This window comes from Piliocolobus tephrosceles, chromosome 4 (genome assembly GCF_002776525.5).
Source record: "Piliocolobus tephrosceles isolate RC106 chromosome 4, ASM277652v3, whole genome shotgun sequence".
NCBI lineage: Eukaryota > Metazoa > Chordata > Mammalia > Primates > Cercopithecidae > Piliocolobus > Piliocolobus tephrosceles.
The window spans coordinates 133,791,722-133,803,704 of NC_045437.1; positions in this window are offsets into that span (position 1 = coordinate 133,791,722).

The window sequence follows — 11,983 nt, forward strand, 5'->3', positions numbered from 1 at the left end:
TCCTGTGGCTTCTTCATGAACATTGAAGGAGAGGCAATAGAGCATACAGCTTTTAAAAAAGACCAAACCTTTATAGAGTTAGGTTTCTCACCTACCAGAGTAATGACCAGATCTAGGTATATGCATAGGAGTGAGTGGCTGAGAGTCTTAGTCAGCTTGGGCTTCCGTAACAAAATACCATTGATTGGGTAGATTGAACAATGGCCATATATTTCCTCACAATTTTGGAGGATACAAGTCCAAGATCAAGGTGCCAGCATCATCAGTTTATGGTGGAATCCTTTTACCTGCCTTCTTACTGTGTCTTCACATGGCATAGAGGGCAAACTTTCTAGAGTCTCTTTTTATAAGGGTACTTATAAATACACTTGTGACTTCATCTAAACCTAATTATCTCTCTAAGACCCATCTCCAAATACTAACACTTTGGGGTTAGGGCTTCAGCATATGAATTGTTTTTGGAGGGAAGTCTGAAAAGTCTTCCTCTGAACCCTTATATAAAATGGGTGTAGGATATCTAAGGGGGTATTGATCACCATCTACTTGTTCCTTCTTAACTTTTGCTGGGAAAAGGACAAGCCTCATTCTGAGTGTGTATACTCATCTTGATCTTGCTGATTGACATGTTGACTTCTGGTGAAGCTTGATGTGATTTCAAGAGCAGAGTCTCCTTCTCAGCCTTGATGATGGGGATAGAAGATGTAGGATACATGTGCTTTTTTTTTTTTTTTTTGAGACGGAGTCTCTCTCTGTCGCCCAGGCTGGAGTGCAGTGGCGCAATCTTGGCTCACTGCAAGCTCCGCCTCCTGGGTTCACGCCATTCTCCTGCCTCAGCCTCCTGAGTAGCTGGGACTACAGGCGCCCACCACCACGCCCAGCTAATTTTTTGTATTTTTTAGTAGAGATGGGGTTTCAACATATTAGCCAGGATGGTCTCAATCTCCTGACCTTGTGATACACTCACCTCGGCCTCCCAAAGTGCTGGGATTACAGGCATGATCCACTGCGCCTGACTGATACATGTGCTCTTTATCCCAGTAACCAAGGTTCTTTCTTCCTGTTTTTCAGTCACCTATTCACACAGTCTTACCCCAGACTGTATCATTACACATGGCTGCACCCCTTCCAAAATTCCATTTCTTGTAACCTGGTCTCTGACCACCACCTCCATCTTTCTCTTCACTACCTCTGACTCTTAACTCCAACAGTCTTTTAAGTCCACCTGCAGTTTTGATATGGTTTGGCGCTGTGTCCCCACCCAAATCTAATCTCTAATTGTAATCCCCAGTGTCAAGGGAGGAACCTGGTGGGAGGTGATTGGATCATGGAGATGGTTTCCCCCATGCTATTCTTGTGATAGTGAGTTCTCATAAGATCTGATGGTTTAAAAGTGTTTGGCATTTTCCCCCTCACTTGCTCGCTGTCTCTCCTGCCACAATGTAAGATGTGCCTTGTTTCCCCTTTGCCTTCTGCCGTGATTGTAAGTTTCCTGAGGCCTCCCTGGCCATGCAGAACAGTGAGTCAATTAAACGTTCTTTGTTAATAAATTATCCAGTCTTAGGTAATTCTTCATAAGTGTGTGAAAATGGACTAATACAACTTCCAACTTATTAATCCTATGAGTTTTTTTTTTTTTTTTTTTTTTTTTTGGCTATACCTCACTACCATAATGATCTCACTTTCTTTAATTCTAAGGTCAGTCATTATAATCATTGCCTTTCGTACACCCTTGAGTTACTTTCACTTCCCCTTGCTTGCATCTGTGCAGCTGAACGTGGCTGGAATAAGACATATAATTGGTCTGATTTGGTCTCACTTTAAATTCATGACCATAATTTTCAAGGGAACTCTTGATGCTGCCAGGCAGGCATGCTATACATTCTTAGTTCATCTACTTTCCCATTTTATGCATAACCAATTTATATCTGATTTTCTTCTTTAAAAACTTTAATACCTCCTTCCCCATCCTCACTCTCAATGATCTTGTTTCTATTCCACTGCAAAAACTGATGAACAGAATTCACAGATTTCTCCATCACATCTACTCTTTTGCCAGCTTTGACATCTAAGTACTCTGCCTTCCCAGCTGTGACCAAGAATGAACTGTCCAGACTCCTGTCTGGCATCCTCCTTCCATTTCCATATTAGATCCAATTACCTCTTGCTTACTCAAGGACATTGCTGCAATTCTTCCCTCTCACCTACATCATTAAATTTTATCTCTCTAATGGGTCATTCCTATTAGCAATGAAACAGGCTATTATTTCTCACATCTTTAAAAAAAGTTTTCTTGACCCTCTCTCCCCCTTTTTCTTAGCAGCTATATTCTGTTTTTGTTCCTTTTTACATCAAAATTCTTTGGAAGAATCGTTGACACTTGATGTCTCCAATTTGTCTCCTTCATTCATTCTTGACCTTGTTCCAAACACGCTTTGCTTTCAACATTCTTCTGCAACTGTGACCAATGATTGATGACCTCCTTTGCTAATATTTTCAACCTGTAAGCAGCATTTGACACAATTGATCACTACCTTCTCCCTGAAACCCTTCTTTTGGTATCTGAAATAACATTCTTTCTCCCCTTCTACCTCAAGGGCTCTTATATCTTTCTCATTTACTGTTTTTTCCTCATTACTACAACTTCTAGATGTTGCTCCACCCAAGATCTCTTTCCTGGACACCTCTTTTTGTCTGTATGCATCCATTCCCCAGGTTCTCCTCCAAGGCTGTAGACATAGTCCACATATTGGTCACTCCAAATTTATATTCCCATGTCAGTCTTTGACCCTGAGCTGCGTATTGGTCTCTAGAGCTGTCAACTTGTCCTTTCCATTTGACATATAACAGGTGTTTCAATTTAAATATGTCCAGAACTGAATTGTTCCCTCACATCCAACCTGCTTTTTCTACTTAAAATCTTTTTTTCCTACTTGATTTCTTTCCTAGTGAATGAGTGTTAAGCAGTTTTACCTGCATAGATTTTGCATATCATTGGGCACCATGGAGGGTATGGAGAAGCTAATCTCATGATCTCTGCCCTGAGCATTAAAAATTCAGTAAAGAAGATGTGACATAAGCCAATAGTACTCTTTTGGCAGCCATTCCCCCTTTAGGAATCCCAAGTTTAACCTGGGCTCATGAATGCCTAGTGTCAGGTTGACAACAGCAGTGCAATAAGATGAGAAGAACACTATTCCCATGCGCCACAGAACTGCCACATCAGCCCTGACTGCTTACGCTCAAACTGCTATGTGAGAGTGAAATAAACTATCTTGTTTAAGCTTCTGCTGCATTTTATAGCAGACCTATCGGCATCCCGCGTAGGGAGATAAGAGCTTAAGCAAGTGAACCACAGAATTTCCCCAAATGTGAATGATAGGAAGCTGGGCATGGGGAGTATGGAATTCTGGAGCCAGCAGGGGTAACTTGAATGAGTGAAGTGGGCTGTTATAAGACACCTGGAACCTATGGGGACCAGGTAAATTGCAGAGCTGTGACCTTCCTGAAGACATGAACATATAGACTGTATTTCAGCCCAAAGAGAGTCTGCTATTAGAATTGACCAAGCCACTTGGTGAACTCTGATAAGCTGAGTTGTTTTAAAATGTTTAGTTGTTGTCAGCAGCATGAAACCCTCTTTTCTAAATTACGCAGAACTAGGATATATACAGACCTAAAGGCAGATCTGCTCTGGGTGAATGGAGGCCATATTCTCGCTGTTTCCCTCTGAGCCTATGTGTAGGCTCTGCAGTGAAACAGTTTTAAAATTATTTATCTATTCTAAGCCCCTTATTTAGCAGATGGTGAAACTTAAGCTGAGAGAGGTTTACTGTTAAACCAAAAGTATGTCATTTCACCTCTCTGGGCCTTAGTTTCCTCCTGTTTAAAACAAGTGTGAATTAATCTCTAAAATCTCTTCTAGTGAGTAATAAAAGAAGCATGTACAGAAGAAAAGCCGTGACTGTTGGTCAACTGATGCTTGCTATCAGGTCTGCCAGGCATATTTCTAACAATGACTGGGTAAGATATTTCAGAACAACGCTGAGTTTGTTATGTACCTGAATTCACATATTGTGGCAACATAAATGGCAGATGATTTTACATATCCCCATTTCATTCAGTTTACTTAACTCTCCAGTGAAGTATCCAGATGAGACATTCCTCTCCCCCTTTTACAGATGAAGAAAACTGATAGTAACTGCTTTTCGCAAGGTCACACAATCAACAAATGTCCGAGGAAAGACTAAAATCCAGGTCTAGTGCTCTTTATGGCAACTCTTCCTGAATTAGCAAACCTAAAAATGTGAATGAATTCACTCTATGGCTTATACATGTTTATGGATTTTAGGATGTTTTATCCCCTACTATTATTAGCAAATATACACTGTGCCTGGGTGTACCCAAAGGTGAGCAAGTATTAGAAGGTAATATAGTTGTTCTGCCTGGGAATCAGATATTTGACTTCAGGGCTGGACATGATGGCGCACGCCTGTGATCTGAGCACTTTGGGAAACTAAGGCGGGAGGACTGCTTGAGCCTAGGAGTCCGAGACCAGCCTGGGCAACATACTGAGACCTTGTTTCTCCAAATAAATAAATAAATAAAAAATAAAAAACTTTGGCTTCAGATAATAGCTTCAGGAGGCACTAGTTAGATGTTATGATGAGCAAACAGAGAAAACAATTATTGTTTAAGGAGAGTTTGGTGGAAGGTAATTAAGTCCTGAGACATATCTGATATTCACACTGATTCTTATAGCATCCACTTTTCTCAGTTGTCTTCATAACTCTGATCTATTGAGGATGACCGGAAAAATTAATCTGCAGCCATTTCATCTGTCTGCTTTTAAAAAGAAAGGCCATTGAACCTTAAACTATATCAAGCATTAAATTTTTATGGTCAAATTGAGATTCTACACAAATATAGTTAATTAAATTTGTAGATGATCTACCGTCTGGGTTTATATGGGAGCCCTTGATTGAAAATGAGCTATAAAACACATGTTGAGTGAAAACACCCAGCCTCCACCTGCCAGACAGCCGTTTCTGGAGCAAATGGTTTTCATGTCCTGTTGCATAGCATGAGTGTGTGTTAGCCACTAAGTGAGTCAAGCATGGAATATGCTGGCTCCTTTTCTTCCATCTGACCTCTAAATGTTGCCACCCTCCAAAACGAGGGTAAGTCTTCTGTTTTGCCACTCTCCCTCACCTGATTGTTCGAATTATATCTAATACACACTTCAAATTAACATATTTGAAACAATACGTTTAGTGTTCTAATCCTATAAAGCTATATAGCTATAAAGCTCTTCAGTCTTCCCTATCTTAGGAAATGAGATTACCCACCATGATATTCATGCCAAAAACCTAGCAGTCACTTAATTCTCCTTTTCCCACCTACTCCCAGTCAAGCAAGTCTTATCCAGGTCACCTTCTATAGTATTTTCTCCATCAAGTCTTTTCTCTCCATTGCACTGGGGCTACCCTAAGGCAGATAAATCACCCTCCTACATAGGATAAAACGTATTCCTTTGGGGTAAATGAATGGTTACAAGGCTATCCTCTCAGCCTTAATCAGCCCCTTGCTAGGTTACAGGGCTTGGCAAGATGATGAAGGTTAGATTTCAATGTGTGCCACGTTAGGGACAGGTGTAGCACAGACTGAGCAGTGACCTGCTTGTCCAAGTCATCACTCCCTCTCAACTGCTCCACGCCCTCTAGTCTTTTCCCAGTACATCTCCCTGTCTCCAATCTTGTTCCTCTGCAAATCCTTTCTGCACACCATAGTACAATGGATCTTTTCAAAGTGTAGATCGGATCATTTTGCTTTCCTGATTAAAATTCTTCCTTGCTTCTCTATTGTACGTGGCATAAAACCCAGAATTCTCACTGTGCTTACAAGGCCCTTCATGATCTAGCCCCTGCTCCTATGTCTTCCCACCATAACTCTGCCCTGAACACTCTGGCCTCATTCCCAGTCTTGAACATGCAAGTTTGTCCCTGCTAGGGGCCTTTACACATGTTTAGATGGCTGGCTCCTTCTCATCCTGCAAGTCTGAGTTTAAATGTCACCTTTTGACAGAGGCCTTTCATGACCCACTTTTGTAAAATGTATACACCAATGCCCCACCACCGTTATTCTCCTTGTTGCATCATTACCCAGTTTTATTTTTCTCCATATCATGTAACACAACCTGAAATTAACCTGTTTATTGTCTGCCTCTTCCAGAATATAAGCCCCATGGGATGCAAAGAAGTTGTCTGAATTCCTCATTGTTGTACCTCAGCACCTCTTAGGGCACTTGGCACACAGGCACTCAGCACACAGTAGGCACTCAATAAATACTGACTGAATGTGAGAGGATGGAGTCAGAGCATTGAGTAAAGGAACAGTGGAGAAGATAATGGTATTCGGCAAGCATATGTGGGAAAGTTGTTTAAAAATATGTACTCATAAAGAAAAATTGAAAATATTTCTGTCTTTGTTTTTCCCTCATTCTTTGCCTGTGGTCTCTCCTTTTTGAGTTGAGAAAGTTGAATGGGGTTTGTTTGTGTGTGTCTGAGTTGTTAGTTTCCAGGGGACTTAGACTGTTAAAGGGCATTGAACATCTCTCCCAAGCAAGACCTTGTTACTGAGAGAACTTTCTGCGCGAGGACTCAGCCTGGCGCCAAGGTTGAGCCTCCTGCTGTCATTTGCTTTCCGGGCACAGTAGAGCTAAGCGGCATTGTTTAACCTTTTGGAAGCTGTGTATGAAATTTACATTAGCAGGGTGTTGCTGTTCCGTTACAAACCATTTATCCCATGAATATCAATGTGGCCGTTTGCTCTAGGAAATTATCTTCTTGCTGTAGAGAGAAGCTGAGGAATCCATAAAAATGCACAGAAGATAGGTGAGAGAGTCCCAGTTTCCTCTGAGATTGCTGGGAAGATGATTCAGGAGCAAGGTGACCTGTGTACCCTGAAGAAAGCATCCAGGGAAATCCCATGGAAATCTTTCTTTCCTCTTCCCAACGGTGATTTGCAATACAAGATTTTGCTTTGTTTATTTAAAAGTATGTGAATGCCTGCCATAGCCTTGCAAAGAATGGGCACTTAATAAGTATCTGCCCCCAGTGAGCTTTCTGATGTTTAAAGATAGAAGTACGTATTAAATAGAAAACTCATCCACAAAGAAGAAATATAAACATGCAATTAAGGTAATATCTACCTAGATCAACAATTTGGGCCGGGCGCGGTGGCTCACGCCTGTAATCCCAGCTCTCAGGGAGGCAGAGGCGGGAGGATAGCTTGAACCCAGGAGTTCGAGACCTGCCTGGGTAATACAGCGAGACCCCGTTCTCCACAAAAAGGAAAAAAAAAAAAAAAAAGACAAAAAAAAAAAAAAAACAATTTGGCACAAAGGACTTATTTTTTTTTTTTTAAAGAAAACTTCTCTTTAATTAGACATTTATGACCAAAAAGGGAACTGTTTTGTTTCTTAATTTTTAATTAATAGACTTTGTTTTTAGAGCAGTTTTAGGTTGAGCAGAAAAGTGAGCAGAAAGTACAGTGTTCCCATACAGTCTCCCCACCTTTCTTCAGATTCCTCTGTTATTAACATCTGACATTTGTATGGTATATTTCTTACAATTGGTGAGCCAATATTGGTACATTCCTTTTCACTCAAGTCCATAGTTTATTTATTTTTGAGACAGGGTCTCACTCTGTCATCCAGGCTGGAGTGCAGTGGCCTGATCTCAGCTCACTGCAACCTCTGCTTCCTAACTTAAGCTATCCTCCAGCCTTAGCCTCTCAAGCAGTTGGGACCACAGGTGCAAGCCACCACGCCCAGCTAATTTTTGTATTTTTTTTTAGGGATGGGGTTTTACCATGTTGCCCAAGCAGGTCTCGAACTCCTGAGCTCAAAGCGATCCATCTGCCTCGGCCTCCCAAAGTGCTGGGATTACAAGTGTGAGCCACCATGCTGGGCCTTAAATTCACAGTTTATATTAGGGTTCACTCTCTATGTTTGACAGCTCTGTGTATTTTGACACATGCGTGTACTTAAGCATTCATGACTGTGGTATTATACAAAATAAGTTTACCACTCTAAAACCCACCCTGTGATTTACTTATTATCCCTCCTTACCTCCCATCCTGCACCTCTGACACCTGTTATTTATTTATTTATTTTTTGTCCTTTAACAAATTATGGTAAAATCAGCCAGGAACAGTGGCTCATGCCTGTAATCCCTGCACTTTGAGAGGCCAAGGTGGGTGGATCACTCGAGGTCAGGAGTTTGAGACCAGACTGGCCGAAATCCCATCTCTACTAAAAAACAAACAAACAAACAAAAAACTAAAACAAAAAACAAAAAAATTAGCTTGTCACGGTGGTGTGTGCCTGTACTTCCAGCTACCCAGGAGGCTGAGGTGGGAGGATCGATTAAACTAGGAGGTGGATGTGGCAGTGAGCCAATATCACACTCCAGCCTGGGTGACAAAGCAAGACTGTCTCAAAAAACAAATAAGAAAATTATGGTAAAGTATACAGGACATAAAACTTGCCATTTTTACCGTGTTTAAGTGTAGAATTTAGTGATAGTACATTCAACCACTGATCTTTCTAACCTCTGTATTTTTGCCTTTTTCAGATTGTCTTATGGAATCGTACAACGTGTAGCCAGTCAGGCTGGCTTCTTTCACTAATCAATGTGCATTTAAGGCAAACTAGAGTTTAATAACTTGATCTGAAGTAGTAGTGCTGTTGAAGGATTTTATTCATTAGAACTTCAATCATGGGCATAGGTCAATGAGATTTGCTGTTTGGAATGAGACTGGCATTGGAAGGGTATTCTTAAGAAACCTGGAAAATTAGATTTCAGTAACAGTCATCTAGTGGAATGATTCCAAGCAGAAACAGAAAGAGTAACTAACAAATGTTTGTGTGTATGGGCTCGTGGTTGCTGGTGAATTCTGTTCTTTTAAATAGTACACCATTGTTTGTTAAGATTTTAAACTTTATCTTTTGTATTTAAAAATATATGTATGTCTATTTGCAAGAAGGATTCAAAGTGGTTTTGCTTTTTCTAATGAAATAGAAAAACAGAACTTCAGCTGGTTGTGGTGGCTCATGCCTGTAATCTCAGCACTTTGGGAGACTGGGGGGAAGGGGGGCAGCAGATCACCTGAGGTCAGGAGTTCAAGACCAGCCTGACCAACATGGTGAAACCCTGTCTCTACTAAAAGTACAAAAATTAGCTGGGCATGGTGGTGTGCACCTGTAATCCCAGCTACTTGGGAGGCTGAGGCAAGAGAATTGCTTGAACCCAGGAAGCAGATGTTGCTGTGAGCAAAGATCACACCACTGCACTCCAGCCGGGGTGACAAGAATGAGACTCTTGTCTCAAAAAATAAATAATAAAAATAAAAATAAAAAATAGAACCTCACTTTCTCTAATGAAAGAAAAAGAATAAAATGATACAGTCATTAGTATCAAAATTATTTAAAATGTAAGACCTTGTGTAAATGGAAAGAAGGGATATCGAGTTTTTACCATTTTGTGGAAGAGTAAGTATTGGTGGAAGGCAATTTTTGTTACCTTAGGTAAGATTACATATTATGAAAGAGATTCCTGACACACTTAAAAGCAGAAATGAAAAGCTCATTCATTTTTCCAATGGTTTGATGTTCTGAGTTTTGGAATAGGTATAGAGGGTGAATGGCAGGATGGAGGAGGCAGGTAGAGGAGGAAGAGCTGGAGAAAACATTGAATGTGACTTCAAGTTGTAGCTATCCACCTAGTGGCCATAATGAAGAAGGTACTCAGATTGTAAACAAATAGTAAGGAGTTACAGTAGCCACACCTACTATGCGTGGGGTACTGTGGCAGCTGCTAGAGATACAGTGATGGACAGAACACAGCCCCTGCTCTGACCAAGGTGATGTTCCAAAGGGGAGTTATATAATAAACAAGAACATTTTAAAAATACATGTATATATTAACTCAGGGCCCTGTAAATGCTACAAAGACAAAGCATAATGAAGGTTAGACAGTGTTTGGATCATCTATTTTAGGTAAGGTGGTCTGGGAAGGCCTATCTGGGGTGATAACATTGAAGCAGAAATGTTTAAGTAGTTAGAGAATGACTTATGTATAGATTTGGGAAATCATTCCAGGCAGAGGGAATGCCAAGTGCAACTGCCTTAAGTCTGGAATTAGACTGGTGCTGTCAAGGAACGGAGGATGGCTAACATGGCTGAGTGAGAGTGAACAGGTGGAAAGGGGTAAAAATGGAGTTGAAGAGGCAGAATGGACTACACTGTGAGGTGCTGGGCAGGTGGTCCACAGAAAGGAATTTGGATTTTATTCCAAGGGTGTTGGGAAGCCATCTGAAGGCTCTGAGCAGGAAATGACATGATCTGACTTAACGGTTTTAAAAAGATTATTCTGGCTCCTGTGTTAGAAATGGACTGGAGGAAGAGGGGTAAGAATGGAATATGGAGACCAGATCAGGGCTGTTTTGGGGATAAGAATGGAATATGGAGGCCAGATCAGGGCTGTTTTGGGTCTCCATATGAGAGCTAAAAGTGGTGTGCAGTAGATAGTATGAGGAGTCATGTCTGGAAGTGGTTTTTGGGGAGATGCAGTATGAAAACAGATCTGAAAAGACTTGCTGACGGATCGGATACTGGTGATAGACGGCATACAAATAGCGCTCTTTGAATATCAGAGGGAGCATTTTACTTCTTGCTGGAGCAAGGGGAAGTGTTTCTGGGAGATGTAGAGCTGAAGGGTAGCTAAGCACAGGTAGTGAGGGGAGGGCGTGCTGAGTAGGGAGCTGCCATGAGCAAAGACATAGAGCAGGGTGGTGAGTGTTCTGTTTAGAGAAAACAAAGTTGGAGTTGAATTCTTATGAGAAAAAAGGGTGAGAGAAATCTGCAAAGGGAGGTGGGGGCAAGACTGGGAAAATCTTAGATGCCTTGCTAGGCATTTCTGTGAGTAGGCAACAGGGAGCTGTATCTATTAGGAGTGTATTTAGCAGCAAGTAATGGAAAATTTGTTAAGTACCTTAAAGAAAACTTCATTTTTCTTTCACAATAAGAAACCTGGGGGAAGTCAGCTTGGACTGTGAGGCTGTGAGGCTGCTCATGCCACAGGGACCCCGAGACTGTCTTTCTACTTTGTCATTATAAATACTATGTTGCTTTCATCCTCTTGCTTATTACCTCTTGGTCTCTAGATGGCTCTTATGTGAATTTGGGCATGATCTGTACTCCGGACAGGAAGAAAGGACAAAGGGGGCAAAAGAGCTAAGTCTGTGCCAGACCTCCCTTTTAAAAATTGTAGTTAATAGGACAGGCGCAGTGGCTCACGCCTGTAATCCCAGCACTTTGGGAGGCTGAAGTAGGCAGATCACTTGAGGTGAGGAGTTTGACACCAGCCTGGCCACATGGTGAAAAACCCTGTCTCCACTAAAATACAAAATTAGCTGGATGTGGTGGCACATGCTTGTAGTCCTGGCTACTCGGGAGGCTGAGGCAGGAGAACTGCTTGAACTCGGGAGGCAGAGGTTGTAGTGACCTGAGATTGAATCACTGCACTCCAGCCTGGGCAACACAGCAAGACTCCGTCTTAAAAAAAAAAAAAAGAAAAAAGAAAAAAGAAAAAAATTGTGTGTGTGTGTGTATATATATATAAATGTGTATATATATGTATATACACACACACATAAATATCTTACAAAAATTTGCCATTTTAACCATTTAAAACACATTTTTTATCCTGTGTCCAGACATTTTAAACTATTTTAAATTTTTCTTTTAACGGACAAATAATAATTGTCTATATGTATGGGGTATAGTGTGATGTTCTGGTACGTGTATTCATGGTGGACTGAGCAAGTCAGGCTAATTAGTTTATCTGTGACCTCAAATATTTATCATTTTGTGCTGAAGAACTTTTAAAATCCCCTTTTACCTATTTTGAAATATGTAATACAT